Raw genomic sequence first — 25,246 nt, forward strand, 5'->3', positions numbered from 1 at the left:
AGGTAGTGAATCCATCTGAGGACATTATTATAGAGGTGCAAAAGGCAAAGCTGAACTACCCAAAAGACACGCACTTAGTAATGGAGCTAGTGAATTGGTGCCTGCTCAGTCCCAGTGACAGCATAAGGCCTCTCCATGTAAAATCAAAGACATCTTAAAACTGAGAAGCAAACCAAAGGCAAGAGTGAACAACAACAACAAGAACAACAACAAAAATGCTGCAGAGAAAATGTGTCTGTCACCTACATACACACACACACACACACACACACACACACACACACACACACACACACACACACATCTTGGCCTGGATAGGTTCTTCCTTCCCAGCTAAAGTTGTCCAGACCATCTTATACATTCTTACAATGACTTCCATTCATTTAGGGCCTCCAATGAGTCCTGAAACTTGGACTGTAATCTGGCTTAGCTCTCCTATGTACTTAGCTGGCTGGTGGCTGAGGCTATGTAGGCAGCACTAGGAAGGGAGCCAGTATTTTCTCTGAGCTAAGTGCCTAGGCCTGGCCTGGGTGACTTGTAAGTATGGGTGGAACTAGCCTTCCCATGAAGATCCTACATTACCAGAATAAAGGAGAAAAATCACATTTTGTTTTTTAAGTTCAGAAGACACTTAGAATAAAATTCAAAGGAAGCCAAAAATCAGGAAACTTCCACAACTGGATAAAAACTAAGATTAAAAATATCCTGCTTCTTGGCAAACAGCCCTTTCCCACCAACATGGGGCTTTAATCTCACATAAGAAGTCACCACTTCTGTTTAGACTATAAGGCAGGGCCTAGACGGTGCAACAGGAAGGAAAAGGAAACTGAGGGTCAAGAATGACAGAGACAGACATAGGATGCCATCACTTGCAAACATGTGTGTTAGTAAGGACTCTTACATAGCCAACAACACAAGTCACTGATAGCCCTAAGGGTCCCGCAAAGTGGCAGAGTATCCAATCACTACACAGATTTAGGTATTCTCTGTATTTTTATAGACAATTTGAAGATGCTTAGATCAGTCCTATTTATTTCTCAGTGATAAGGAATGAAGCTCATGCCTGGCAGACAAAGATGTAATCCAGAGGTAATACAGGTCACCGCTGGGCAGGTACCCACTCTCAGCCACCAGCCCTGCAGAGCAGCACTTACTTTGACCAACTGAGTCCCCTTGGCATGTCTCTGGGAGGCTGCCAGGAAACTGAATAAAACTAAAGGGAAAACAAGCATTTCGGAGAAATGGAAACTGTGGCGGGGTGCTTACTGTCCTCGTCACTATTTCGATGACTGTTTCCAGGTGCGGCTTTTACTAGTAAAAGAACAGTTTCGTCCCTCCACACACACATAAAATAAATGCCAAAAAATACATTCAAAAGAAATCCTCTTCTCATCCATCACACCTCAACCCTTCCACTGAGGCAACGAGTTTACGTCTAGAGCACAGCACGAGGGCAGCAGTGGTTCTGTGGTTTAAGAGTCCACCAGAACTCACATGTTGGAATGTTAACTGTTCAACACAGCAGTGGTAGGAAGTAGGAACTAGAGACAGATGCTTGAGACTTGAGCCAAAGATTAGCCAATATATTGACGGCCTTTCCTCCAGAGACTGGTTAGGTCACTGCAAGAGCAGGCTCTTCTAAAAGTGAGCTTTACCTCCTTAGCTTCCCCTTGCTTTTTGCCCCCATACTTTCTCCCACTACAGGTGGATAGCAGCCTTACCCAAACTACAGCTCTGCACAGCCAGGAAGGGCACAAACAGAACAGGGCAATGAACCTAATCACTAAGAGAACTGAAAAGCATCCCAGTGAGTACCTATTGTCCCCACTCCACTGCCTACTACTGGAGCATATTGGCTCAATAGAAACCTTGCCCCAGGAGGTATTCCATTGTCTTAAATGACTAATGAGGTAGGGCATGGTAAACACTTGGAATCCCAGCACTCTCAAGCCTAAAGCAGGAATCTTGAGAGCTCAAAATCAGCCTTAGATACAGAGAGAGAGACTTTGTCTCAAAAAGAAAAAGCGTTAACTGAAAAGATGCAATCTTCACCAACAGAATACAAGAGATGGAAGAGAGAATCCCAGGCACAGAAGACACAATGTAAGACATTGATACATTAAAGAAAATATTAAATCTAAAAAATTCCTGACATAAAACATCCAGTAAAAATAATAGAAATAGATGAAAGAGAATAATCTTTCTTCTTTTAAATCTCTTGTTAAAAATAATTTAACAAAATCATGAAAGAAAATTTCCCTAACCCTAGGAAGGATATACCTATAAAGGTACAAGGAGCTTACAGAACATCAAAAATGTTGCAGAAGAAAAGAAATTCCCCCTACCACATGATAATCAAAACACTAAACATACAGAACAAAGAAAGAATATTAAAACTTGCAAAGGGGAAAGACGAAGTAACATAAGAAGGCAGACCTATTATAACTCTGCTCAATTTTTCAATGGAGACTCTAAAATCTAGAGGGGCCTGGACAGATGTCTTACAGACTCTAAGAGACCACAGATGCCAGCCCATACTACTATACCTCGCAAAACTTTCAGTCTCCATAGATAGAGAAATCAAGGTAATCCATGACAAAGTAAAATTTAAACAATACCTATTCATAAATTCAGTCCTACAGAAGGTACTAGAAGGAAAACTCTATGCCAAGGATGCTAGCTTGCTAACTACACCTACAAAACAAAGTAAATAAATAATCTCACACCATCGAAACTAAAAGAGGTCTCTTCTCTCTCTCTCTCTCTCTCTCTCTCTCTCTCTCTCTCTCTCTCACACACACACACACACACACACACACACACACACACACACAACAAACATAACAAAATTATTAATAATTGGTTATTAATATCTATCAATATCAATGAATTCAACTCTCCAACAAAAAAAACACAAAGGATAAATAGAATGAATGTGAAAACAGGATCTATCCTTCTGCTGCATCCAAGAAATACACCTTAATGTGAAGAGTAGACATTATCTTAGGGTAAAGGGTTGGAAAAGAATTTTCCAATCAAACAGACCCAAGAAACAAGATGTTGCCTGCAATTTTAAAGTACTTGCTTGCTCTGGCTAGTCTCTGGGAACAGGAGCTACCCATTGGCTCTCTTTTCAGCTGCCCACCAGCTAACTGCTCACACTTTTCCCACAAATGCTGGGAACTGCAGTCACTCTACACCGACCACTATCATATTAATGCTTAGTGTAAGGAAGAGCCTAAGAAAGAAACCCCTATATGCGATCTCTCAATCCCAGATTACTGGTGCAATGGGACAGTACCACCACACAGCTCTGGGAGGGAGGCTGTTCTCAAAGGATCTAGCAGAGACCTGAATACCTATTGGTCTCTTTGTCCAAACATCATGATCATGCTTCCTAGTAAGGACCAAACCTGCAGACCTTCTAGATTCATTCCCTCTCAGAATCCCTGTCAACTTTTCACACCCTTAAGCACCTTTGCTAGGACTGATCTAATCATCCAGTAGACATCTGCAAGCCTTTTACATGATCTAGCACTTGGTCAGCTCCATAGTGTTACCTGCAGACCCTTGTTCTGTTACTAATCGCAGTCAGAATAGAACAGACCTGTATTCAGAAATGATAGAATTTCATAGGCTCCTAAAGCTAAAAGTGACTATGGTGAAGGTAAAACTGCTCTCAATGATGTAAACAGTAAGAACTGTTAAGCTGTGCTTCAAAACTAAACTGATAACACAAAAATTACTGATAATGCAAAGGCTTAATACAGAGTATTTGCTGCTTTCTCAGATGCTGCTTCTGACCCATCTCTCACATGGCAATTCTGGGGCAACTCAGAGACTTAATTTTGATGGCTCTACCACCACCAAATTAGGTCTCTTCAGGGCTTATGGGAGTGGAGAAAGAAACAAAGGTCGGAAGGAAGAGAGCCACACCAGATCTCGTATGTTTTGATGTATGTCCCCCAAATCAGTTGAAAGCTTGGTCTCCAGGACAGCACTGTCCAGAAATGGTGCTTTTTAGAAGTGATTGAATCATGCAGTCTTCTATCTCTCAATGGATTAATCCAGTGATGGGTGGATTTGATAGGCTCCTGGGAGATAATGGGAACTTAAGAGATAAGACTCAGTTGAAGCAGTGGACTATTAAGGTTATACCTTTGAGGGACTATACCTGACTCCCTTTTCTCTCTCACTGCTTTTACTTCACTACCATGAAGAAAGGAGCTTCTTCTGCAACAGAATTCCTCCACCATGATGTTCTGCCTCTTCATTGTACAAAGATGAGTCAATGGAACCAGTTAACTATGAAAGCATAAAACAAAGAGCCATCTTTAAAAACAGTTTCAGGCTTTTTATATCAGTGATGAGAAGCTGAGTAACACCCCAACCCTAACTTTCCCCTACATCCACATGCCCCCATTCATCTGGACAGGCTGCATGCACAATTATCTCCTACCCAGACGTGGAACTGCCCACAGTGGGCTGGGCAATCAAAAAATAAAAATATTTATTTGATTGATCCCATACTGGGATTTCCTTCAGTCAAATAAATCATCAATCAATAAAATGCCTCATTGTCTTGCCTATAGAAAATCTGAGGGAAGCATTTTTGCGATTGAGAGTCCCTCTTCCATAATGACCCTCATTGTGGCAAGTTGAAAAATAATTAACCAGCACACCATGGAATGCTTGTCTTCCTCAAATAAAACCTAACATAGAAAACCAAACTGAATGTCCCTTCATTTTAAGAGAGAAATGGGAAGCTCCTTTTTGTCCCCTTTTTCTACCCATTCCTGAAGACTGTCCCCTATTCTTTGTCTCTACAGATCAGAGAGGTCAGGGCAGTGATATAGTCCAGTCTTTCCCCCATTGTATGCTTTCAGAAAAGACCAGCAGGGCTCAGGAGGCCCTGACCATGACACAGAGCCTGTTGGCAAGCACAGGCCTGGAATCACTCCAAATGACTCACATGCACTAGGGATGACCTGTAGCATTTTTCAAAGGACAACAGAGTTGATGGAATCTTCTCCCATCACGGACTGCAAACAGCACACAAGCAGTGTGAACACTCGAGTCTATTTAAATTTTGATGCAGGGTAAGGAAAAAGAATATTGCAGTGCAGCCATGTCTTGAAAAGCCTTTGAAGCCCTCATTAGTACCTCCAAAAAAGTTGAGAAATTCAATTGATCTTAGAAATGTCACAGGAAAGTACTTGATAACAAGGGTCAGGATGTTAAGTAAAGAGAGAGGAATTAATCTCCATTCATTAAGAAGATGCCAAAGTGACCTTTAAGCTACATCAAAGTCCTATAACTGAAGAAAAGGACTTTATTATGAAGGTCCCTTTCAGCCTAGCATTCCCCGAAGGATCCCTTGCCAACCCCAGCCTCAGAAATATCTGTCCTTTTACCCTCCCTCTATTGAAGCCAAAAACCTAAGCTAACCTTTAGGAACACAACTGTGGAAGACAGGACATATGTCTAGAGAAAGTCAAACCTGTGCAGACATGGTCACTAAGCAGTTAATGCTCCTTCTAACCTCTCCAAGGCATTCCCCCTTGCTAGGAAAGCCTTACTTACATCTTGAAGATTTTACCACCTGTGCTTTCTTTCCATTGTCTTAAGCCCCAAACTGGCCTCAGAAACTATTGCTACACAAAGAGAAGGAAATCCCAGTATGGCTTTCTCCACTCCCCACTCCTCTGGCCCCAAACCTGCACCTTGTTCTGATCCTTCCTTCCTGTTCTCGTAGATGAGGATTGTCAGTCCCCAGGAGTCCCTGGGAGAAGAGCCCTAGCAAGCAGTTTCAGTTTCAGTTTCTCTGCCAATGGTTACCAGACCCCTCTCTCACAATCACTGTGTGTATGAACCTCCTTTCTAAGAGTCTATTCTAGGTTCCACACAAAGGCATATGTTTCCTCAAATGTTCACGGCCTCACCACCTTGATCCTGAGAATGGCCTCCAGTCTTTCTTAATTGCACCACAGGTACCTGCCCTTCTTCTAACCTCATACTCTCATTCCTTCTCCTCTGAGATTCCATGGCACCTTCCCTACCCCTCCATACAGGCACTGAGCCCCACATGGATCATGATTGTTCCTTTTGTCCTCTCCTGTCCTGTGGACAGAGATCGCATCCTCATCAACTTACTTACTAAAGAGGATGACAGTGTTAAACACACACAGAGAGAACACTCACACACAAACATATCAATACAAACTGTACATACAGATACATCCACTGATATACTACGTCTTCCTTGCCATTCTCATGAAAAACCAAGCAAATTCCCCAAATCTGGAAGAAACAAAGCTAGTTAGGGAATTACCAAGCCAGAAAAGATGACGTTAGTTAGCACAGTTTGTAAAATATTCTCGAGAGTCTTCTGTCCAGACAAGCATGCTTGAAATGATTAAGACAGACACTAGATTTGGAACATTATGAAAAGAGACTGCAGATATCTTCTTTGTTGGCTACCTGTTGAAATAATAATATTTTAGATATTAAGTCAATGAAAAAGGTACTTCTAAAAGTAATTCAATTGTGCCATTTGGATTTGGCTTTGTTCAGGACTCTACAGCCCAGACTGGCTCTAGCTTTCCAAACACTGGGGTCACCAGCATGAGCCACCACACAAGTCTTACTCTTTCATTTAAATGTTGCTGCTGAAATGATTAAAGTTATACATCGCTCACATGGTCTCTCTCTCCAGTAGTACCAATGCCAAAGCCTTTCTAGAACTCAGCCACACCCAGGCTTCTGCACTTTCCTTCAGGATGTGCTGAACAGATGTGACAGAGACCATCTGGCTACAAAGCCAAATAGCTTACTTTCTGACAGTTTTGTGAGCCAGATGGAGTGACACAGTGTGCATGAGAGACTGGGTATACCACTTAGCGTTATAAAACTTCAGTTACCCAGAATGCAGGAAACCACAAGAAATCCACTTCTAGTGAACAGAAAACATCCTGTTGAAAAAAATCAACAGATCTAGTGTGCAGTGCCTCTGGAGGTGTTGTGAATGTAACTGCTGTGTCACATGTGCATCAGTAGGTGGCAGAGAGGAGAGAGGCTATGTTTACCTTCAGTTTTCTGACCTACGGATATCTGAATGATTAGTAGCCTAACACTTTCTGGGGAAAAAAAAAAGTGAGACCAAGATCGCCACCAGTCTGGCACCAGTCTAGCCCAGTCAGGCACCAAGGGAAGTAAACCAAAGACTAAAAGATCCCCACCTGGGACTATAGGTCCTGGCTAGGAATGAGCCTCAGACAGATGAGTCTTGCAAAGGGTTACTTGAGCAGGCCTGAGGAGGAGCTAGCCTGAGATGAACAAACACCTGATCCATGTCATGGGGCCCTGACAGGGACCAAGCCTTAGATGACTACCAATCCATCACTGCACAGGCCTGGGGGTGCAGACCATGCTCAAGATGATCCCCCTGCCCAGGGCTCTAATGCTCCAGAGGGACATAGCACTTCTGAGACAACTCCTAAGATCACCCCAAACACCCAGATGCCACTAAGAAGCATTAAGAGGAGCAAGGAAATGGTGGAGAAATGAAAGAAAAAGAGAAACAAGGATGTGGGCACAATGAAGAGAGGCAAAACTGGAGAGTCCAAGGTAGTGAGGCCTGTTGTGAGAGCTGGTGATGCCACCTGAGACCATGGTTGGGTCCTGGCCCATGCTGCACATCTGAGTCCATGACCCTGAAACAGTTAGAGGTCTGTTACCACCAAAGGTCAGGCATGACCATGGTTTGGGCTACCACCCAGGGACATGTTAATGTCTGAGGGCTGTGCAGAACTGATCCCACCCCTCATTTACGTAGTGTGGGAGAGCTGGCCCTAGAGGCATGAGAGCAGAAGAGTTGACCCCAACCTTTGCCTTCAAGCTGCAGTATTGAGGAGAGTGCCCTGCACACTGTGGGAGTTGCAGGTGAGCCGGCCTCATGGATGAGATACCTTCTTCGCCCCCTCACCACCTGTGTTAGGTGGGAGACCTGGCCCTGGGTTGATGAGAGCAAGAGAGCTGTCCTCCAACGTCATGAGAGTGGGAGAACTGGCCATGTCCTTAACTGGCTACAACTTAGGGAGAGTGGACCTTCACCTCACTTGGGCAGCAAGGTAGAGCTAGCCTGGGGTTTTGGAGGTTGTGAGTGAGTCAGTCCCAAGATGTGAGAGCTGGCAGGCTGATACCTCTCAGGTCCAGATTCAGGACTTTGAATTGGTCCATCCTAATATCTACCCCAATAATGAACTATCGGGGTGCATGAAGGTGTCATTCTACAGATCCAAAACTATAGGCTCTCCATAACACAGGGCAACAACAGAATCCAAGAGGAATTCCAATGAGATTCCAGTATTTATAGAGTAGCAGAAGCCAGAGGCCTCTTAACTAGCCAACAAGTCATTGCAATGAAAATTTGCAAGCAAAGAAATGTGGACCAAAGGGAACACTGGGACACACTGGAACACCCTATAGCTTCCATGCGATTTTTTTTTCCTCTATTGAGTGGGAGGTTGCAAGGGTAAAGGGTTGGAACAAGGGGAGGGGAAGATGTGTGAGATTGAGGTACATGATGTGAAATTCACAAGAAACAATAAAAAGTTTTTTTAAATGCATGAAATGTTTATTAGAATGGCCTTTTCTAGTTTCCAAAAAGTACATTTCCCTGATAACTGAATTGTCAAATGTAATAATGTTTCAGTGAGTGCATTGGTGTTACAAAATATGAAGTGTGGGCTGGAGAGATGGCTCAGCAGTTAAGAGCACTGACTGCTCTTCCAGAGGTCCTGAGTTCAAATCCCAGCAGCTACATGGTGGCTCACAACCATCTGTAATGGGATCCGATGCCCTCTTCAGGTGTGTTTGAAGACAGCAACAGTGTACTCATATAAAATAAATAAAAAAAAAATATGAGGTGGATTAGACTCCATCCCACTTCTTGACACTGTTGGGGATTTTTTGTTTGGTTTGTGGTTTTGTTTGTTTGGTAATTTTTTCCGCATCTTTGGCTATGGAGGAGAGTTATTTTTAAGGGTGAATATTTAGGGATCTGGTGTGCTCATTGCTGCATTCAGTGGTAGCTAGTGAAGAGCACATTGTCTTTCATATTATCTGAGTGCCATGTTTTGAAGTTGACCTAGGTTTGGGGCTTCAATAGAGAAACAGAACTGTTTAATGACACTGGTGGCTCAGTGAAATTCCAGAACAAAATTTGAATACATGGAAAGAATTGCCCAGGAGCTTTTCCTGGGCTTCTTCACAGTTAGAGAGTCCTATTATCATCCTACAGATATATCCATCCTATGGGACCGAGCACCTCAAATGCTAGAAGGTTCTTTCCCATTGGAACACTTCACTTTCATACAAGCTGAGGGCAGAGATGTTGATCCTGCTGGATGGCAGGAGTGTTGCCAGGGACCTGAACAGCATAGGAGAGGGGAACAAGGGACTGGGAAGGAAGGGAGGGCTAGCAACTGAAGACCTCAAGGGAACAGGAGGTCATCCGGTTCCAGAAAGCCCTTGGCAAAGGCAGCAAGGCTTGCCGAACTGCACTGCAAACTATTGTTTCTCTAAGGAAGCCATCTGTTACTGACTCAGGCCAGCACTAACATGAAAGCCACTGTAGCCTGGCCACCAGTCAAGACCTCTGGAAGCATACCACTGAGTTTCACCAGCCACTTGACCTCCTGTCTTCTGAGTGATGAGAGGAAAGCACTTGTCATGGTCTGTTATTACATCTTCAGCACATTTCTTTTCTGTGGATCTTGTTCCCAAACCACAGATGGAATCAGATGAGATTTAACCAAAAAGCAAGACTGTTCCCGGGCCAATGTCCAGGGAATGTGGGAGAGAGGAGGACATGAGTGCTGAGGCAAAGTAGCCTGGAACCGGTGCCCATGCCCCCAATCCGTGCATACCTAATGCTAGTTTTGAGACCTCGTTCCAAGCTCTTGCCTGCTAGGCCTCAACACCCTCTCTTCCCCCTGCCCACACTTAACTCCTCAGGAAGCTTCTCTACCAGGTGACACTCTCCTTCTTTATCTCTCCTTTAATATCTAATTAAGGCCTTAGGACTTTAGTGACAGTGTGGCACCTCTGTTGATCTTCCTCTGTGCCAAGCAGTTAGGAAGGAAAAAAAAATTATGAACCCCGAGCAAATAAATGACTTGGAATGGAAATAAATGCTCTGATTCCTTGAGAACATTTTTCTTAGGACATATCCAGGAGTGGCACAGATCTAGGTCTTGATGGAAAGGTTCTCAGGCCCCTTATCTAGGCTCCAACCAAGAAGTTCCAGAATTTTTCCAGGTTGCTCCAGTGGAGAGCTACTCAGGGTGATTCTAGACCCAGGACCCAGAGCATCGGCTTGACATAAGGTCTTTGCAAAAGTGTTTTTTTTTTTAACTAGGGGTCACCCAGTACCCTAGTTATAAAAGAAAGTTCAGGAGATCCATCCTGGCTCCCAATTACATTGTGACATGGCCTCCTCGCAATACAGATTTCATAAACATTAGGACGGTGTAGCTCTCATGCCCTCTCCAGAGTGAGGCAAGGCCATTTCCCCCATCCCAGGATGCTGGTCCCTGGAGTCAGTATCTCTACAGTTGTCAAACCATCACTGTTCTCTGCGTAGAATGCCATGTCATTTTTTTCCAAGCAGAGAAAGGTTTGGGAGTGATTGAGGTGTTAATAACAATAACTGTCATGGTCAGAATAACAGTGAGTCAGTCCCTGGGATACAACATTTAAGAAGGAATGAACACTAGAGTGGAAAGCCTTTGTATAACCCAAAGAGATTGTGCCCTCAACAATCTTGCACTGGTCACTGGCATTGATAGAATTGGACTTCCCTGAGCCATCCTGAGAGCAAATTTCACATCTCACACCTTTTAACAGCAACAAGACTTGTTTTCTGCACCTCCAGCCCCTTCCTAGTGAGGCAGAAACAGCCATTGCTTTCTGCCTTACCATCGCTCATTCCTGTCTCCTCCACAGTAGGAACCCTTCCAGAAACTCAGTGAATTAGATGTCCTGTCCAATCTAGAGTATGTGTCAATCCTGACACAGAATACATGGCATCTTCAGTGTCTAGGATACTCACAACAAATGAGCAAGAGGTGATGATCAGCTTCCATTATGCTTTTCTTAATAACAATGCCTACCCTGTCTCCATTTCTGCTGTGATACCAACATACCTAGAATCTCCCATGTGTACCAGGACTATGACCTAAGTACGTAAACCAAGCACCAATTATTTGCAGAAGAATTGGAACCAGCCCCAGTGGGGTAAAAAATAAAGGGAGGGGATCCCTGTCTCTTCCATTTGTGCCTTTTATTTCTTTCTGTATTTCCTCTACCAACCAGCTGATGTGGAAGAGACTCAACAGGTTATACAGATGGATGGTGTCTTTGTGGGCTGTGCTCTATTTGTGCTGTAAATGAGAGACCCTTTCACATTTCCAAGTCACAGGATCCCCTGGGCTAAAGTCCTGAAGGGTGCACTTCTTAAAGTGGGAATAAAACTGCATCTGCTGCGACTGTTCCTCTGTATCTCAGGATTGTATTTTCCAGCATGCTATTCAGTTATTCCTAGAAGCAAAAGAAAAAGGCTAGGGGAACTGAATGGAGCTGAGACTGCTCCTACAAAAGAACTGCCTTGACTTTCTTCACTCACTTTGCTAAAGGGCATTACTGCAAAAGAGGTTCTTCGAGATACTTCTCGTGGTTATAGCAGAAGGAAGCCATTTATAAAGCCACAATATTCTGGACTGTCACTCTCCAAGCTGAGGGCAACTTTCTGGTTCTCCTGCAAATCAGGGAAGCTTCACAGGTTACTAAAAGCTCTTGAAGGCCTGGGAAAGAGGCACTCCTTAATTCTCTGGCCACCCTAGAGCCCAGACTCCTCCTGCTCTCCTGTCCTCTGTGGACATCTTCTGTCCTGGTGACCTTCCTGATAGTCAAAGCTGTGTCTATACCCACTCAGCTGTGGGTGACTTGTTCAGCACTGTTTCACGTCTTTCATGTCCTTTAAACATCAAACTTCTCGGGCTATGTCAACAACACACTTGTAACCATGTTGGGGCACCAACTAGGCACCTCAAAAATGCCCACAGCAGCCAATCAGGGTTACTGCTTCTCTGTACTCGCTCAGAGTGCTGAGGCAAAATGCGAGTTGCCTGAACATAAGTGCTGTGAAGCCGCACAGTGACTCTCATGACTATGATGCTGTTAATATTCAACATGAAGTTCAGAGCAGACATGGTCTACCCTGGCTACATACGGTATGCTGGACCGAAGAGTAATTCACACTCCCCAATGGGCTGATAAAATTCTATCCTACTTCTTGGAGTGATGGACACTTTAGAAGTTACAAGCTATATGCTTCCAGAATTGTCTAGTTGATATAGTGTCAACTATAGCTGGTACTTTTCCAGCTCTAGTTCAAGCAGGTGACTGAAAAAGAAAACAATGGATGAGACAGGATTACTATGCCATAACTCGTTACCCATTTTCCTCTGTTGGACAATAAGACTATGTCCTGCTTAGAACTACTGTAAATAAGTCTGCCATGAGTCACTGTGCATCATCTTCTCAGACATAACACTTCATTTTTCCCAAATAAACATCTCAGGATATCATTGTACAGTGGTAAAAGACACGTAACATTCAACTGGCTAAAAGACTAATGAAGAGTTTTTGAAAGTGATGGTAGCCGCTCACCTTCCCTCCAGTAAGGTCCCCATTTCCCCCCCAACACTTGTGGTCCTGCTCATACTATTGGACGTGGTCATCCCAATGGGTATGCAGTGATGTTCACTGTGATGTTACCCTGCATCTCCCTGATGCCTGTGGATACTGCAACAACTACAAGTACTGCATACCCCTTTGTGTGCTTACCGACCATTCCCTGGGGTCTTGGAAGTACTTTCAAAAACCTTTGGAAAGTTTGGGGCCTAAACATCAGCTCCTCTCAGTGACATTTCCAAACTGATTGTTTGGGAGCTCTTGAACTATCAGAGTTTGAACCCGTAGAGGGGAGGGTCAGAGGGAGACTCAGCCTTGATCTGAAACACTTTCTCAACGGATAAAGTTTTCTCTCCCTGAAAGTTTCTGAGAGCAGCATTCACTCACAGTTACAGGAGACTTGTCATAAGAAAGGCAATGAAAGATCTGGTCTCTGCTGGCAGCCAAGAACTTAATGAATTGGACAAGTCACTTACCTACAGAGAGACAGGAGCCACAATTTCTCTCAACAACTTCTGCTCTAAGGAATGTGCTGCCTCCAACCCTTCTAGGCTCTCTGGCCTTACCAGACAAGCAAGAATAACCTCGTTGGTTTAGTCAGAGAAAATACTAGGCAAGCTCAGAAACTGGAGGCAAGATCAAAAGAGAAATGTAGAGGAGGAGGTCTGAGCAGGCCCTCAGTTTCAGCTTGTCTCCCTTCACAGGATATGAAAACAAAGCTCAGTGGCCTATATATAGAGCTAAGTTGGGTTCCTTTCTCTCCATCTCACTCTCCCCAAAGCTGTCCTTGCTCAAATCCCTAGCAACTCTGTGTTTGGGTTAGGGTTTTCATTAAGGTGAAACTGAGCCTCCAGATAGAGTTGTCATCGACCCTCCTAGAAGGGTATCCTACATTCTTGGATAGTATGACCATTCTCATGGCATAACATCCATCACTCACTTTCCCTGCCTGGTCCCCAGGGCCCCCACATTTCTTATAGAGCCATACAGGAAGTGTCTAGGGTAGATGATTAGGGCAGGTGCTGGGTGTGGTGGGCAGGAACATTAAAAAGCCCTGGCAATGGAGGAAAGGGAAGGGCGCTCTTCCAAGAATGTGGATCCTGGAAGCAAAGAGAGAGCTCATAGCCAAGGTGCCTCTGGGGGCAGGTAGGCCATGTCTAGTCCTTGGTCTCAGCTTGTTCCAGCCAGGAGGCATTGCATCATTGCACAGGCAGAGAGCTGGGTTTCTGAGGCAAAGCAAGGAAGGGGTGGATCCCTGAACTATGCAGGAAGGATCCAGATGTCAGGGCTGCAAACACATAGCTGAGTTCTCTTGGCAGTGGAATGGTATGGTGGTGACAGCATCCAGGGGTCAGCCAAGCTCTGGGGAAATAATGATTTCTTCCTTCATGAGCAGGTAGCCTTTGGGAATGATCATGGAAAACTATTAATAATGTGCAGTAAAATCCATCTGGTGACTCCCTGGGTGTGGGGAGTTTAAGGACTACAAGGGACTTCACTTAGCAGCTGGGTAGATGTGAATGGCTTGAACAGCTGGGGCATGGTATTTCTGTGAACCACATGAAATTACAGTGAATTTCAGTGCTAGACATCAGGTTCTGATGAGCATACGTGAGCACATGAATATGCATAAACTTCCATGAGCATACACATCAGCAGGTATGGTGGTCAGCATGGCCTCTGTGACAAAAGTACTAGAAATAAGCAAATTTAAATAATTTATTTTGGCTTACTGTTTGGTGGATCTGCGACATGGTTATCATAGCAGGAAGTATACCATGGAGCAAGCCATTTGCATCATGATAACTAGGAGACAGAAAGAGAGATACAGGGTCAAGGTCCCCAAGTCATTTTTAGGTCATGTCCTTCCATCTCACTTCCTTCAGGTCCTACTTCTGTTTTAAAATTTGTTTCATTCTGATTATTAGTTTATGGAGGGGACTGGGCATGTGCTCATTAGTGCAGGTTCCTTTGGAGGCCAGAGGCATCAGATCTCTCTGGAGCTAAGTTACAAGCAGTTAGGAGTCACCCCACTACAGATGATGGGAACTGAATTCAAGTTCTCTGCAAGAGCAGTTATGTACTCATAATTGTAGAGCAATTGCTCTATCCCTCGGTCCCATTCTTCAAAGGTTCCAGCAATCCCCATCAGTGCCATCTGTGGTATACCCTGAGTTGATATTGTGCACATGTGCTCATGTGAATATATATATGTGGGTATCTATATGCTTCATGACCAAAGATGAGCTTTTCCAGGGTGGCTCTCCGCTCACTTAGTGGAAGTCACTCAGGCTTCTGTCTGATGCTCTATTCTCTGATGACAGCTAGATACCTACTGACAACTTGGAAGTTTGAAGATGGTGATTATTAATTTTTAATAATTTATTTATTCTTTTTACATCCTGGTAGCAGCTCTCCTCCAAGTCCTCCTCTTCACAAATCCATCACCTAATTACCCTTTCCCATTCTCTGGGGAAAAGTCCTCCTTGGGGACCACCTCGCCCTGGGACATCTAGTCCCAGAAAGACTAAGCACATCATCTCCCATTGAAGTTCAACCAGGCAGTCCATTTAGTCCAGTGGTAGGCAATAGAGTTAGAAACACCTCTTGCTCCAATTGTTAGGGTACTTACATGAAGATGGAGCTGCATATCTGCTACAAAATGTGTAGGGGGCCTAGGACCAGCCCCTTCACATCCTTTGGTTGGTGGTTTAGTCTCTGTGAGTCCCCCATGGGCCCAGGTTAGTTGATTCTGTTGGTCTTCCTGTGGTGCCCTTGACTCCTCTACCTCTTTCAGTTCTATCTGGTACTCTTCCCTAAGACTTCCCAAGTTCCCCTTGATGTTTGGCTGTGGGTCTCTGCATCTGTTTCCATACGTTGTTTGATGGGGTCTCTTATGAGACAGTTATGCTAGGTTCCTGTCTGCAAGCACAGCGGAATATCATTAACAGTATAAAGTGTTGACTCTCTCATATGAGATGGATTTCAAGCTAGAGATATGGTGATTGAAGTGGCCACCTCCTTCAGCCAGGTGGGACTTCCAGTGGAGGGAAAGGGACAGCAACCCACCCACAAAACCTTCAACTCAAAATGTGCCCTGCCTAAAAGATAGGCAGGGATAAAGATGGAGCAGAGACTGAGGGAGTGATGTTTTATTTTTAAGAGAAACTTTGTCAATTACATTTCTCTGAATCAAAAAGTATCTTCCCAGAGCTGAAGAGGTAGCTCAGAAGTTAAGAGCACTAGCTGCTCTTGTAAAAGATGCAGAGTCAGTTCTCAGCACCTACATGGCAATTCCTGACTGTCTGCAACTCTAGCTCTGGGGAATATGACGCCTTCTTCTAGCCTCCTCAGGCACCAGACATGCACGTGGTACATATGCAGGCAAAACATACATAAAAAGTAAAAATAATCAAATCTTAAAAGAAATAAACAGTTTTTTTCAAAGAGTTTTTGCTATTGTCTTTTTCAGACAGCTTCACATGGCAAGAGTCCTATCCTTTGGATATCAAGTGCCTTCCATTCAACCAATATCAAAATTAAAGTTTAATTATACATGGTGCTTAAAAATACTTAGACTTGTAACCTGCCTGAGTCACAACAGTGTGAGTCTTGATATATAGAGCCCAGAGTCATCCTTTGTAAGGAGAGATGTGGAATAGACTCAGCATAGCTCTCTCCCACAAACAGGGCTGGCCTCAAGACTTACCATCAAGAACCACTTCCTGAAGGCCTGGATGGGGCCTAGTGGCCAGCATCATATAAAGGTGCTCACTCTCCCCGATCTCTCAGGACAAAAAAAGACACCACTGCCCTTTGTGCTCGGGAAGGTTTTATTCACAGTTCACATCTACTGTTGTCATCCTGGAATGCTGGGATTGCTGTGGCCTATGAGCTATAACTTGTAACTTTTAGATTTAAATAAAATCTAAAGATTATATCACACTGAAGCAAGCTTGTTCCCACAATCTCCTCCCTATGATAGCTAAACTCTTCCTCAGCAAACTCCTCCAAGTCGGATTTGCCATCTGCCTCACAGAAAATGACTCATCATCTGGATCATCTCAAGCTTTTTCCTGATGCACCTGTTCCACTTTGGTAGAGTAACAAAGTTCTTTCTTACAGTATCTCTGAGATACTGACAGAAAACATTTTTCTTCAGGGAAGGTTTCAACTAGAAGAGGAACATATTCAGATATGAGGGAACAAATCTAGGATGACACAAGACCCTGGAAGAGTCAGCCCTGGGAGCCACTGGTGGAGAGGGAAGGGCTGTTCTGTGTAGTTGTGACCCTTGAGAATAGAGCCAGTGAGATGGTGAAGTGAAGCCACTATCTGCCAGGTGCTGAGCTAGTGGGAAAAATGCTTCACTTCCTGTCCCTTGACTCCTCCCTAGTCTTCCTGAGCCCAACAGTGGACACCTCATACAGTGTGCAGAGTTCTGGTGTATGGATAGCAGTTGAATTAAAAAAGTTTTATTCATCTTATTGAGAATGCCTTCTTTAGAAGTTAGTATACACACACACACACACACACACACACACACACACACACACACACACACACACAAACACTCAGCAGACTGAATTTCCAAACCACTCACAGCCACTGATTGCCCAGCAAGGACCTCCAGGCCCTGACCGTCTCCATGGAATATGTAATTAATATGTTTTCACCCCTTGAGCCAAGTTTATGCATCTCCTTTGAACAATGCACTCAGTGATGTCCTTCCCTCTGACAGTGGTGAGTCGTTGGGTATCTCCCCCATTGATGCTCCTATTCAGTACCTTCCCATAATTCTCTCTACCACATTTCAGCTGTGAGATTGCCTCCTGCCCTCAGAGTCCACTCAACAGGCACCATGAGGAAGAGTTTGAGATTCGCATTCAACACACTCCCCGGGACTGTATTCCTTACTTTTCTCACTGCTTGATACCTAATGAAAACAACTTGAGGGAGGAAGGGTTTCTTTTGGCTTGCAGTTTAAAGGTACAGCTCAGCACGGCAGGCCAGGCATGGTAGCAGGAGCATGGAGCAGCTGGTCACATTGCATCCACAGTCTGGAAATAAAGAGCGAATGAAAGCTGATGCCTGATTTCTTTCTCCTTTTTATACAGCCCAGCCCTTGGAATGATGCCACCTATATCAAGAGTGTCTTCCAACCTCAATTAGCTCCATCTATATTCTCCTCATAGAAATGCCTGGATATTGCTCTCCAAAGTGATTCTGGATCTTGCCAAATTGGCAATCAATATAAACCACTACAGGGACGCACCCTATCTGACGTCAGGCACGCTTCCCACTTGCCTCCCACTTGCAGTTATCATACCTTGAAGTTACCACACCCACCCTCCCATCCATGCCCTCCCCCCCACACACACACTATACACAAAATCCCAGGCCGACTGACCGTATTCGTCAACTACTAGATCTCTGAACTTCTCACTCACAGCTACTGATCCCAGCAGCAACAACCTCCAGGACCTGCCTGTTTCCATGAACTAAACCTCCAGGACCTGCCATGTTTCCATGTGATTAAAAGTAGTTTTTACCTCTCGAGCCAAGTCTGTGCTTCCCTGGAGCAATGCGCTCAGCACTGCAAAGCCAACTCAGAGCTCTGAAGCCAGAACTAGAGTCCATGAAAACTTGCCATCAGTAAGTTATAAAATGGCAAAAAGATGAAACACACAAAAATCTTGAAATTTCCTAACAAGTCTCCATGGAGTTAATTGCTTAACTATTGTATTCCATGTGGGATAATCATAGCCTCAGTTGTCATCTGCAAAACAGTCTTACTTATGCCCTGGTGCCAATAACATAAAAGAAACCTTGGGCCAGGTATCTGATCCCATGCTCACAGCAACCTGATTTCCCAGGAGCTGACAGGCAGGATGAGTGAGGGCATCCAGGTCTCTCTCACTTAACCTCATCCATCCCACATGCACTGCAGATTAACTCAGAGACTTTGGGAGACAAGGGCTCCCATGCTGGCCAACCTTTACCCTAGAATCCTTCATGCTAGTAGCCCATCTGTGTTTAATGATTGCAGGAATAGGGAACTCACTCTCAGAGATGCCATATTCTGGCTCTGCTCACCAGTGCATCTTCAGGCTGAGCCTTGTCCATTGCAGGTATAGATCACACGAGATTTGCTATCTTGGAAAACTGGAAATTCCTTGCCACCACCCTTGGTGTTCTGAGAACATCAAAAAGAACCCCGTGTAACTTAGATGCAATTGCTCACTAAACTTCGAGGACTTGTTACAGAGGCGAGGCTGGCTGACCTGGCTTCTCTCTCCACCTCCACAGTGCTGGATTAGAAGTGTGTGCCACCACGCCTGGCTTTTTTACACACATTCTGGAGATTAAGCTCAGGTTCTCACGTTTGTAAAGCAAGCCGTTTACCACGTATGCCATCTCTCCAGAGTCCAGACTCTCCAGAGTCACACAATTCTTGCTGTGAATAAGTTCCTCTGCTCCCTAAAATCTTAACACTATTGACTGCAATGATCCTCCATTGTAACCCCATACAGGTTTTCCTTTCCTTGGTTCCATTAGATCCCCAAACACTGTGACATTTTTCCAAACCACTTCAAAAACACCAAATCACCTCTCCTCCGTTTTTTGTCTCTCAGTCTCCCTCACTCCATTTCTGTACCCCATTTTCCACAGAACCACAAAAAAGAAACCCTTTATATGTGTTGGTAACATCACTACTCTGCCTAGTTCCCACTGGCCTCCTCATGGATAAGAACACCATTCCCTTCTGTCTCTTGCTATATGAGGTGAGGCATGATCAGAGACTTCTTGTCCCTGGGCATTTTCTAACATCAACATGGAGCACCCTCCATTGAAGCCATCTTTTTGCCTGGTTTGAGCATTCCCAAATCCTATCCATTTCAGAGCCCCTGTTCTATCTGTTCCCTTTGCCAAAAGTGATTTTTGTTCTTCTTCTTTTAGGATTTGATGTAAATGTCTGCTCTCTGAGGGGCCTTCCCTGATGACATAAAACTAAGCTTCATTCTCATACTTTCTAGTCTCTCATTCTTTATGATCCACTTATTTACAAATGCTCCAGGCAGGGTTCTCTCTTTCGTATTTCTTTCCTTCATTAACATACAAGTGTGTCCCAGCCTTCTTCGCCCACTTCTGTAAGTGTATGTGCACACACATGTGCATGATGTCTGCTTTAACCACTCAAATTCAAGAGTTGGGGTTGGGGTTAGACTCTTATACTTCATTGCATGTCAAATGCAAAGGAACACACTTGGCTGTCCGTTCAGTCGCTGAGTGAATGAACAAGTGCAGGAATGAGTAAGCAAACAACTATGTGAATTAGTAACAGTGAGCAAATGAACGAGTGAGTGAACAACTAAGGAAAAGAAAGAGAGGGAGTGAGTAAGTGGGTGAATTGCACCATGGAGCAACATCAAGTCCGCCTGCAGGGATTTCATTTGTAACCCTTAATCTTAGAAGATGAGAAATGATACTGTGGTGGTTTGAGTAAGTCACCTCCATAGGCTCCTATGTTTAAATGCTTACTCACCCGGAGGGTGACACTATTGGAGAAGGATTATGATCGACTGTTGTCTATGAACTCTCAGGAACACTGAAAAACATGACAAAATTCCGGAAACTCATTAGTGACAGGAAGGAGGCACCTTTACCCACAGACTCAAGGAAGGGGTGTACTCCAAATCACCCCATAAAGTGCTGATACATCAGGTCAACTCAGACCGCTGCCGAGTATATCAAGGGTGACCTGATTTATTTCTAGGATGGAAAGCAGGGAAGAAGCCATTTCTTAAACCGAAGGCTAAGTGGCTTTAACTGCTTCACATAAACACATCTACTGTTCTATGGCTGCTTCCAGAGTTACTGAGCTAAGAGTAAATCTCAGACTTTCTTAACAGTAATCACCGTAGCTTGGCAAGATGGGTAGGTTAAGACTGAGCAGTTTGCTCTACCAGGCCCTGTCTTCCCATCACTGGAAGGCCCACTAGAGGCCTAAAAAGCAACGGCCTACTCCATAAACCTTTTCTATTCAGAAGTTGATTATCTCAGGTGTTAGATATGAGGATAGGAGAGAGACTAGTACTATTGAAGTCAAAAACTATTGGATTGCTTTGTTATACAGCAAACCAATTCTGAGGTGGATGCGCTTGGATCTTTCTGGAAAGAACTGTACTAGTCTCTCTGTCATCCAAGGGCCAGGCTGTCAGACATAGAAGGATAGCACCAGTGTCAAAACTGTCCCTTTGGCACAAATCTCATTCAAGTACTAACACATTGCTTTCTCAGAAAATGGCCATAAGGAGCATCTTCCTGTGCCCTTTATCCAAGATCCTTTCCACACAGAAATGCCTATTGCTAACAATCATCTGGGCTACAACACAGCCAACACAGGTCAGTTGCTCACTCAGCAAACACACCCATGAGGAAATGTGTTTTCCTGGACTCACTTTGGGCCAAAGGTAAATTGTTCACTCTCATTCCAAGACAAAAGTTGGTCATCTAGACTCCTCTAGACTCTGGCTGACCCAAGCAAATATGAGTTGCTTGTGGATTAAATATTTCAGACTCAGCAGTTCTGTTCCTTGACTAATGGAGCATACCATACCTCTTCCAGCCAAACTCTCGGAATAGCCAGAGGGCTGCTCAGCACAAAAATACCCCACCTCACAGGAACAAAAGCTCACAGGGTAGTAGCTGGCTGAGAAGTAACTTCAGTACCATCTCCTGACAGCCAAGTCTGTCAGCTTGAGAGTATCAGCCCAGCTTTCTTAATTAGTGCATCAGTGTTCTGACAAGTCACAATGGTTAAGTGTCTTCTACTTTTATACTACCATATCTGGCAAGATATTAATGCACTCTGACCAGCTATAGGCCCCAACCTAGCAAGATCATCCCTGACTTATACAATCAATTCTGGTAAAACCCCCACCTACATGTGTAACATTCAAGACTACACAGAAGAGTGAACGATCTTGTTCTCAAGCAACACAATCTGAAGCTGGCTGACTTGGAAAAAAGGGATTGGTGGCTCAATTGGTTAATTAGTATAAATAAGTTCTCACATTCTACTACTTGATAGGTAAATCTCATCAACCTGAAATAGACCATTCTATTAGGGTTTTGTGTTGTTGTGAGCAAAGTACCTGACAGAAAGACTTAAAAGGAAGGACAAATTTTGTTCATGATCTCAGAGCATTCCGTCCACAGTTGTAGGCTATATTCACATGGCCACATAATGGCCAGAGTGTGTAGTTTGAAGAAGTGCTTTCATAGCAAGGAGAATATAGACTATGCCAGGAACTCAGTAATGACAACATGCCTGCAAGGACACAAAGAGAAAGAAGTAGACATGGAGTCCTACTCCTAACCAACAAACTCTGCAATTAATAACAACTGGCAAAGAGGAAATCAGTTTTCTTCAGTGGAGTATTACTGGGTATATCAACCACACTCCAGGGCAAGCCCCATATATGGTTATAATTGGGTAACCCAAAATGAACTCAGTGGTATTTTTGTGGACTCATAAATATGTGTAATTCGTATGAACCCATCTGAAAAAACTAATGCCTAGAGATGGTGCTCAGCAAATAAGTTTAATAATTTTAAGATGGAAAGAAGGAGAGAAGAAATTTAGGAGGAAGCAGTAAGGGCCATGTGAGGTTTCTGACATTTTCAGGGTTCCCACCCTTGCTGACTGTCGAAAGCATGCTTTGGGAGTCACTTGAAGGAAGTTGTTATTTTCATTTTAGAACTGGGTCAGAGTGACCATCCTTGTCCTTTTTACCCTTACTAGGGATCTCAGCCTGACCAGTCCCTGTACACTGAACTCAAAATTGTTTCTCAAGAGAAAAGCACTGAAGTAGACCATTGTTTTAAGGTTTTATGTTGTTGTGAGCAAAGTACCTGACAGAAAAACTTAGAAGGAAGAAGGGCTCATTTGGCTCATAGTCTCAGAGCATTCAGTCCACAGTCATAGGCTGTATGTATTTGACCACATAATGGCCAGAGTGTGTAGTTGGAAGAAAGGCTTTCATGGCAGAAAGAATGCAGAGTATGTCAGGAACTCACCAGTGACAACATGCCCCCAAGGACCCATACTCAAGTTACCTACTTCCTTTAGTTACCCCCACCTCCTAAAGTCCCCACAGCCTCTTAAGGTAGCCATCAGCTGAGATCTCATGTTCACCAAACAAGCCTGTGGAAGACATTTGCTATCCAAATCATAACACAAAACTGAACCACCCACCATCCTTCCCTTTTGGGAAAGGTCCAATAACTTCCTACAGTGTTTCTGCTTGTAACACTGTGGCACTATGTTTCCATCCACTGGAATCTTAGAGAAGTCTCGAGAGCAAGCACACTGGTACAAGGTTCCCTACCTCAACCCTAGCTAATAGGCTTGTTTTGTTAACTGCTTGCATTTGAAAAAAAATCATTCCCAGTCTGTTGTTTTTTCTTAATTTTGTTTTCATCTGCTCTGTTTTTCCAAATAAACAGCAATTAAGCTAACAGTGAGAGAGTGAACCAAAATAATCTTCTCTGTGCTCCTGTTACATCCAGATCTTGCATGGAGCAACTGTGCCTGTTCTTTCTGTCCTTCAGTCTTGCCAGCAGGATCCTGAATCCCCAAAGTAAGGAGCAGATGTTGAAAATGGACCAGAGGGGGGTGTGTAAAGCCCACACACACAGCTGTGTGATGCCAGAGCTAGAGAATCTGGTTTCCATTACATTTAGACTCATATCACCACATGGATGTATTCTTCCCTGCTAAGTCCAGACATTCTCAATTCTTAAGATGCAGTGGAGATGCACTGAATACATTAAAGGTACAGAAGAAAGCAAAAGAGATCAAATAGTCTTCAAAAATATGCTAATGGTAAGATCTGGGCACATAGCTATACCAATAAAATCTGACATGAGCTTGAAATCCCAGACCTCGCAGATCTCTGATACTTCCTCACCAGCCAATCTTGCCTAATTACCAAGCTCCAGGTTCCACTAAAAATAGCATCTTAAAAATAATAATTTTTTAAAAGGTTGGGGGCAAACAAAGACTAGAAAGATGACTCAGCAGTGAAGAGGAGATAGTATTCTTGTCATGTCATCAGCTCACAATTGACTGAGTGTCAAACTAGCCAGGGATGCAAAAAAATAACACACACACACACACACACACACACACACAGAGAGAGAGAGAGAGAGAGAGAGAGAGAGAGAGAGAGAGAGAGAGAGAGAGAGAGACTTTTTAAAGTAAAGAGGCTTCTGAAAAATGACACCCAAAACTTTCCTCTGTCTGACATGAACACAGATCCAGCGATTGGATTCTACCAAGAGCACAGTGAGACTGAAATTCTGGCTTATTCCTGGGATGCTGAAGATGACTTGCCATGTTGAACTGAACCTCACAGCCTCTTCATCTTATCCCTGCTACCTGGAGTTTCATAACTCTTAGCTCTCATTCAAACTTAGGCCTTATTCATCAGAACCAGAGTAGACACACTTATCAAATAATTGTATGGCTCTGATTGTTTTTAGCAGAGTCCAATCAGAAGGGAAGATGAGACCTGGGACTCATTGGATACATTTATGTTTGGTTTTCCCCGTAAATAAGAGAACTGAGATTTAATTAAACAAAGTGGCATGGAAAAAGTCACAGGGGATAGTGTTGACTACCAAGCACCATCTTCTGAACTTCCTCCTGCTTATGTTTCATTCATTCACTCATTCACTCATCCTTTCTTCTTTTCTTCCTTCCTTCTTTTTTTTTCTCTTTCTTTCTTAAGCAGAAGTTTCAGAGTGTGTTAAGACTGTGACATTTGGATAATGACAAAGGCCAGAAAGGGCGTGGGAGGCAGGAACACTGACAGAAAAAAGAAATGGAGAAGCTGAGTAGAAAAAGGTATGGACCTCAGAGTGTGGCATGCATGCCAGGTCTGTCCTACCCAACTGTCCACCTGCTGTGCTTCAGTGCCTCCCTACAGTCCTGCAGAACTGAGGCTGCTCACCCCTGGTTAGCATCACAAATTCTACCCAAATGTACTGTTGAAAAGAGGCCTGAAAACAAGGCCACACAGGCATCAAGAGTCAGGCAATGGAAGCATACTCTAGCAGCAGTTTAGAGAAAGGACTTGCTGTATAAAAGAATCTGCTGTTTGGGAGCTGCTGTCAATCATGAATCCAGATAATGAATAATGATAAGTTTGCAGTTCTTTGACACACATTCTTTAAAATAAAACATGTCTGATCTGATTTCCAAATTGCAGGGTTCGTTCCTAAGCAACATGCAGATGCATTTAGAAATATTGACAAGAACAAAGGGAGCCAGATCTTTTCTTAGCACCGCTTGTGCTGGGTGAGAAGCAGCTGAGCTGCCTCTCACCGTTATCATGACCCAGCCTCAGAGAGTCAAGGGAAAAGTGGCCTAAAGGAGACTGGAGACCCTTAAGGCAGCCTTCAACCTTGTTGAGTTATATGT

The 25,246-nt window shown here is 43.9% G+C and overlaps 1 non-coding gene across 1 annotated transcript; it reads left to right on the plus strand.

The window, feature by feature from the left end:
- The first annotated feature begins 7,002 nt into the window (after window positions 1-7,002).
- On the plus strand, window positions 7,003-7,134 carry LOC116902574. Its single transcript, XR_004388168.1, has one exon. It is a non-coding gene; the product is annotated as a small nucleolar RNA SNORA17 (small nucleolar RNA).
- The last annotated feature ends 18,112 nt before the right edge of the window (window positions 7,135-25,246 follow it).

This window comes from Rattus rattus, chromosome 5 (genome assembly GCF_011064425.1).
Source record: "Rattus rattus isolate New Zealand chromosome 5, Rrattus_CSIRO_v1, whole genome shotgun sequence".
Lineage (NCBI taxonomy): Eukaryota > Metazoa > Chordata > Mammalia > Rodentia > Muridae > Rattus > Rattus rattus.